The sequence below is a fragment of the Rattus norvegicus genome, chromosome 2 (genome assembly GCF_036323735.1).
Source record: "Rattus norvegicus strain BN/NHsdMcwi chromosome 2, GRCr8, whole genome shotgun sequence".
In the NCBI taxonomy this organism is placed as follows: Eukaryota; Metazoa; Chordata; class Mammalia; order Rodentia; family Muridae; genus Rattus; species Rattus norvegicus.
This window is the reverse complement of record NC_086020.1, coordinates 212,526,580-212,534,142: the sequence shown is the minus strand read 5'-3', so window position 1 is coordinate 212,534,142 and position 7,563 is coordinate 212,526,580.

Sequence of the window (7,563 nt, the reverse complement as noted above, 5' to 3'; positions counted from 1 at the left end):
GAGAAGTCCTTTTCCTTAGGGCTTTACTTCCTGCCCAGTAATGTTTGGTGGCTTTCTGTGTGGAGATGGCTTTTGCCTCCTTAGTTTTATCCCTAAGCATTTGGGAATTTGTTGTTATAGCATCAGCTGTAACTATCATTATTAATTTAAAAAATGGGCTTTGTCATGATATATCATGTTATGTTTCATAGCTTTGTCATGATATATCATGTTATGTTTCATAGCTTTGTCATGATATATCATGCTATGTTTCATACATGTGCATCGCTGTGCTTTGTGCACCCTACCCCCTTCCCCCTCTCCCTCCCAGCTCCACTCTCAGAGGTGTCCCTTACTCTCAAATAATCCCCTCTGCCTGTCTCCCTCCCTCCCCCTTTCCGCTGTCCTTTTCTTCCTGTCTGTCCTAGATTACACATAAGAAACACGATGTCTTTCTGAGTCTGACATTTCACTAAACATGACACTCTCCAGTTCTGTTTTCTTGAGAATAGCATAATTTCATCCTTTATCACTGAATAAAACTCCACTGTGATTATATACATCCTCCATATTCATCTGTTGGTTGTTATCCAGACTGATCGTGTATATTGGCTATTATCATTTCATTTGCTCATTTTTGCTGATAGAAATGTAGCTGATTTTTAATACATTGACTTTAGTGGCAAGTTGCATTTTCAAAAGATCGTCCTGTCCCGTCCCATCTGCTCTTTATAACTGGTGTGTCTGTCATCCATGGAACGGTGAGTCCATGCTACCTCCTGTTACATTCCTAGAACTTTCTGTGATAAACTTGGAGGTCCGGGTGTGATACAGAAAGATACTGGGTCAGGAGGGGCTTGTACAAGTTTTATCTGGATGGTGTGCAGACAGGGTTGTTAGAGATTGCATATGTCTGTCAGGTATGTGAGAATTTGGATTTGTTACTGGTAAGCTAGTGGTCCTATCCCACTGTGGAAGGTCCTATCCCACCCCTAGCTATGATCAGTAGACTACAGCAAAGTCCCACTTGAGTGGTTAAACCTCCTCCCAGTCTTTGAACAATCCTGAGGAGCACAGTGTTGTTCTATGTAGAGCCAACCAGAGCACTGTGTCTTGCTACCTTCCCTCTAGCCTCTGACTTCACCCATTTGTTGGCCTCGTCAGCCATCATTGCATTGGTACTGATCCCTCGTTGTGCCAGCTACATTTATGTCAACTCACTGCAAGCTAGAGTCATCTGAGGAGAGGGAACCTCAAGGGAGAAAATGGCTCCATAAGATCAGGCTGTAGGAAGTTTGAAGTGCCAGGGTAGGGGGATACCCAGAGAAGGTCCCGCCTGCTCAGAGGAGAAGAGGAGGGGGAGTGGGGAAGGATTGTGGCAGGGGGCGGCATGTAAAGTGAATAAAGGTAAAATCAGGCTACGGGCAAGCATGTAGGGTATTTTCTTAATTAGTGGTTGATGTGGGAGAGCCTGGTCCATTTGAGGGTGGTGCCATCCCTGGGCTGGTGATTCTGGGTTCTATACAGAAGCAGACTGAGCAAGCCAGGGAGCAGCACCCCTACGCCCTGTCATCAGCTCCTACCTCCAGGTTCCTGCCCTGTGTGAGTTCCAGTCCTGACTTACTTCAGTGATGAACAGCAATGTGGAAGTGTAAGCTAAATAAACCCTGTCGTCCCCAACTTGCTTTTGGTCACAGTGTTTCATCACAGCAGTAGTGACCCTCAATAACCTAACCAGTTGTCTGATGGGCCTGTGGCCCCTGGGGATGCCCTTTCAGGCTGCCCAGCCTCCCTCACTCCAGGCTGGTTGTGCTGTAGGCCACACCCATAAGGTTCCACATCTTCTGTCTTCCTCTCCTTTCAGTTTATTCCCCCCTTAGCAGAACATTTCTACAGTGGCTTCCCGGGAAGGGTATAGGGAGGGCAAAAGCTTTGTATGTCTAAAAACCTCTAGTCCATTGTACTCGTGAAAAGTTCAGCTGGAATAAAGTTAGTAAGAATCTATTTTAATGTGTATGTATGTGCACACAACTGTGAGAATGGGTGTGTACTAGGTTATAATGGTTATAATGATGTGTGTGTGTGTGGGGGGTGTTTGTCATGCATTTACATGACTGTTCTTATGTGCAGATACACATGTGTGTGTAAGCCAGAAGACAAGCTAAGGCGTCATTCTTAGTCAAGTAATTCACTCTAATTGGCTTGAAGACCTTCGATTACACGAGATTGGCTGGCAAACTACTGGAATACTCTGTCACTGACTCCTCGATAGGATCCCACACATGCTCTGTCCTACTGTGTATTTTAGTGTGCTTTAGGGATTAAACTCGAGGCCTGGCTCTTGGAAAGCCTTCACTTTACTGACTGAGCCCATACACCCATCCCTTCCTCTGGTTTTGAGTTTTTGCAGTAGTTTTTGTCTGTCTGTTTTTATTGTGGTGGTTTGTTTGTTTTTTGTTTTGTTGGGTATTGGTTTGTTTTTTGAGACCAGGTCTCTCTCTGGGACCTGAAGCTCATCAACTACGATAGACTGGCTGGCCAGTGGTTCCCAGGTCTCTTACTATCTCTGCCTCCCTGATGCTGGGATTAATACGCACTTGCCACCACACCCAGCCTTCTATTTTTATGCTGGATGTCCAACTCAGGTCACTTAGCCCACAGAGCCACCTCCCTGGTCTGCATTTCTTTAAAAAAAAATAATTGTACAGGTGTGTGTGTGTGTGTGTGTGTGTGTGTGTGTATCTGTGTGTGTGCCTGTGTCTCTGTGTGTGTGTTTGTGTGTGTGTGTCTGTGTGTGTGTCTGTCTGTGTGTGTACCACTCCAGTGCAGGTGCCCTTGCAGGATGCCTTGGGACTGAGGTTAGCACGTGGTTATGAAGCCACCTGAGGTGAAGCCAGTGCTCCTCACTGCTGAGTCAGCTCTCCTTTAAACATCTGTAATCACCATTATCCTTAGTTTGCTTGAGAAGAGTGGGTGTTCTGACTGCATGTGGCAGTTACCAATGCCTTCCCCATCTTTCCTCTGTCCCCACTTCAGTGCTCCCCCTGCCTTGCCCTGAGAATGTTCTCTGCCCCATCTGGCAAGTCTTAGTGTTTCAGCCTCCTTAGCTCTGCAGTGGCAAATTTTCTTCCCTTCTCTTTTGTCCGCTGCAGATAAACATCCCTGTGGATCCAAGCCTTTTTAATACTGCGTAGTATCCTTTCTCCTGGGGTCTTGGAAGGAAAGGATGTTTCATTTCTAGCTGGAGGTACTTGAAAGTTCACATCTCATATACAGTTAGTGCTTTCTCTGTAGCATTAAGGCTTAGTATATTTAAGAAAGTGCAACCTAATGGGCCATGATTCTGGACTGCCCTTTAGAGCATCACCGCCTTGGCATGCTTATGTAGTTTCTTAGACGGGAACAGCCTGCTCTGTGGGCTCCTGTGTTCATTATGGTCCTCTTTCTGAAAAATCTATATTCATCCTAAATTCAAAAACTATTATCACTACTTAGCCCCCCCCCAATTTTTGTTGTTTGCCATTTTTGTGTATTCTCTGGCCCCACTCTGTGTTTAGTCAGAGCCATTTAGGCAGTGTCCTAAGGGATGCTCAAAGTAACACAGAATTGATAAAACATGCTTATGGCATAATCTGTGCCCAAGGTGCAGTTTGGGTGCTTCAGGTCAAGCGTTCCCTCTCCCCCTTCTCCTGGTGAACTCTGTCTTTCAAATAAGATTAAAACACACAAGTTTGTGAGAGATGGCATTTGCGAACTCTTTCTTTCAGTGATAATATTTATACACTAATTACCCAACAATTTAGCCAGTTGTATAAGAATTGAGATGATACCCATCAGGCATATTTAAATAAAATCCATAATGTCTGTCACGCAGAGTTAGTATGAGAATGATGGATAAATGAGTGAATCTGGATGCACAAGCAGGCAGGAGCAGGATTCCCACCCGCCATTGAGGCCAGAGCAGGGAAGCCTGCTGTTCACACAGCTGTGGGCTAGGGCAGAGGTTGTCCATGTGTCTCTGAGAAGTTGGTCACGGTCACAGCTCTGCCGTGAGCACGCACGAACAGCTTGCTTGGGGGTTAATAAATGGTTCCCCTCCTCGGGTCTGCAGCTCTGTCTTCTTCCCTCCTGTATCCCCCATCCACCTTTGAAGGTCATAGGGAATGGTGGGTTATGAGGTCAGGGAGATCACAGAGCAGTCCCTCCAATTCTGATGTCATAGACAGCATCTGGAAGTTCTGACTCTGCCTCTGTAGGCTCGACTGGTTCAAGAATTCCACTCCGAACTAGTTTTCCAAATAGTTTACTAAAGAGACTGTCCCTAGACGTGTGACACCTCTAGCTATGGGCCACAGAAGTCACAGGCACCTGAGGAAGATTGTGTTGTTCAGTCGTTCTGGCCACCTCTTCCCTCATGGTTTTTCATTTGTAATCATTATGGATGTGACATTTTGTCTTTCATTTATAGACTTTTTAGTAGTTTTATACTTTACCCTGAATGTTCTTGTCCCGCTGTCTATGTTTCTTGGGAACCATAGATGGCGCCATCCAACACTGTGGTCAAGACACTGCTCTATCTGTCTGTGTGAGGAAAAAGCGTCCCTGCCCTTCTGAAGCTTATGTCCCTTTTTCCTCACCTAAAATGTTTGTCAGAGAAGACCAATTACTATGTTAAAGCAAGGGTTGTTTTCTTTGTTGTTGTTGTTATGGTGGTGGTGGTCCTTGAAAATGAGGGTGACCGGATTGTATGTCAGGAACCTCTCAATGTTCCCTTAGATTTCTTTTTAGAAATTTATTACACATCTGCAGTGAGTTTTATCACTGCCCGGGCACATGCAAGATCCCGTCTCAAAGGAAAAAGATTACCCGTTTAAAGCTAATCACAGTTCCTCAGTCTCAGTTCCCGGATTTTCTTTTTAGTGGTTTTGTTTTCTCCAGAAAATGATTTCCTAAATTATTTATTGATACACTCCTAATATACAATCACAGGCTAAGAAGAGATGGTCTTTTAAAAAAATCAACAGTTTTGAATTAATTATTGTTTGATTGGGTGTCTATGTGGTGCTCAGATGACCACTTTCTGGAACGGTTCTCTCCTACCCTTTCTGGAGCGGTTCTCTCCTACCCTTTCTGGAACGGTTCTCTCCTACCCTTTCTGGAGCGGTTCTCTCCTACCCTTTCTGGAACGGTTCTCTCCTACCCTTTCTGGAGCGGTTCTCTCCTACCCTTTCTGGAGCGGTTCTCTCCTACCCTTTCTGGAGCTCCAGAGACTGAACTCAGGCTCCCAGGCTTGGGTTGCAAAGCCTTTACCCACTGAGCCAAGAGATGAAGATCTTCAGAACAGTTTACCTGGCCGGCTTTCACCAAGGCGCTCAGGATCCTTTCTGTTCAGTAGGGCCAGTCCCACAGCTGCCTGCAAGACAGACCTTTGCCGGAGTGTGCCATCTGCACAAGGAGGATTTTATCAGGCTTTTCCTGCTGTGAATTTGTGTTGAGGTCAGAAGTGGCTGCATTCTGACTTCTCTGAAGGCTGGGATGCCTGTTCTGGTCTGTCCCCACCCGCTAGCCCCCTTGAGAGAGAAATAGTAAACACTGTGCTGGTTGCACTTGTCAATAGACCAGGCCTCAGACGAGCCTTAGAATCATTTCCAGAGCGTCTCGTCAAAGACCTCTAAGTCTGGGGGCAGCTTGGCTCAAGGTTGGATTTGCTGACATTGGAAGAAGGTGATGGTTGGCTTGAAAGCACACTGGAAAATGGACAGACTTAATCCAGGCCATCGGGGATGTACACAGGGTTCTATCTCGGCGAGCGTGTGGTTTTCCTCTAAAAGGAACTGCCATGGCTTAGCTGATAAGGGGAAATGAAGTAAAATTGTAGCCAAGTGGACATCTGTGCTCAGAACAAAAACATCTGGACAAACAGGAATGTCAGAAGGACAGGCTTCCGAATAGCATGTGGTTCAGGGTAGGAGAAAGAAATCTCTTCTTCCTTTCCCCCCAAAACTTTGAGCAAGGACTGAAGTACCACCATTACTGTTTTTACACTTCATGTTATTTTAAGAGCACGCGTTTGGTAAAAATATGACGAATCCTCGGCACTTCGATGTGAGTGACCTTCGAGTCTCTGGTTGGAGTGCTAAAATGGTATCCTTTGAGATGCGAAACTGCTTCTCACTGGTCTGACTTTTCACCCGTGCCTCTTCCCCCATCCAGTCAGCTGCAGCAGTTCCATGGTCTCAGGAAGGAAGGTGGCAGCTGGAAGTGGAGTTCGCCATGGCAGGGTAGTCCATCAGGACTAGGACACAGATCAGAACTGGAAAGGACTGTGGCATCAAGTAAACATTGCCTCAGTCCCATGCACTCATCACACTAGGAGGGTGTGGCCTAAGCTAAGGAAGAAGAAGGAGTTAGAAGGGGGGGGGCGGTGGTTACTGTGGAACCCCGCCTCTGAGCACCATGTAACTGTTACCATCAGATCACTGCAGCTGTGATTACCTGCAGGGGTCTTAAGCATTGTCTGTGGAACTGAAGGAGGGTGCACAGGGCGCCTCCCTTCCCTGCTGTACATGTCTGGATGAGCGCTCTTCATCAGCGGTGTAGCGGCCAGCAAATTGCCCATGCTTCCGTGAGTAACCCCCACCCACGGTGTATGTCATCCCAGTTAACCGTGGTTCCGCAAACTACATTTAGATGTGTCTTAGTTAGGGCTAATATTGCTGTGCTGAAACACCATGGCCAAGAGTAACGAGGAGGAAAGGGTTTGCTGGCTTACTTGTCCTGAATGAATCACAGCCCACTGGAAGAAAGAAGTCAGGGCAGGAATTCAAACTAGGTGGGCAGGAACCTGGAGGCAGGAGCTGATGCAGAGGCCGCGGAGGGGTGCTGCTTACTGGCTTGCTCCCCTTGGCTTGCTCAGCCTGCTCTCTTATAGAACCCAGGACCACCAGCTCGGAAGAATCCCACCTCCATCAAGCACTTATTAAGAAAATGCTATACAGGCTTATCTGTCCACAGCCTGATTTCATGGAGCCATTTTCTCAACTGAAGTTCTCTCTTTTCAAGTGACTCTTATCTTCTATCAAGTTGGCCTAAAATTAGCTAGCAGCAGATGGAATTGTTCCTTTGGTGTCCAGTCTGCAGTGGATAGATGTTGGTTCATAACCTTCAGGAAAAGCCACCCAGCAATGGGGGCGTCAAGGACTGCCTGGAATGAGTCCTGCTGTCAAATAGGGGAAAGGGGCGTGGGGAGCCTAAATTAAAAATGGAGTCTTAAAAACCAGCATGTTGATAGTCGTGTCCTTGGGCTTTGTACCCTGTTGTGAAGATCATGGCTAGAGCAGGGAGTAGGGAGGTGAGTAGTGAAGGCAGGGTGGCCTTGCCTGACAGACCAGAGCGGCCTTGCCTGGGCAGGGCAAGCAATCAAAGTGCCTCAAAGTGGAGTCGGGGGAGCGACTGTTGCGACTGGAGTCTTGTTTAACCAACATGGTGGCCAACTTCACTTAGATCAATGGGGCATGGGAGAAGGAAAGAGACTTAATGATTACAGCAGGGTCTCGGTCTGAGCCGGTGGTGCTGTCATTTGGT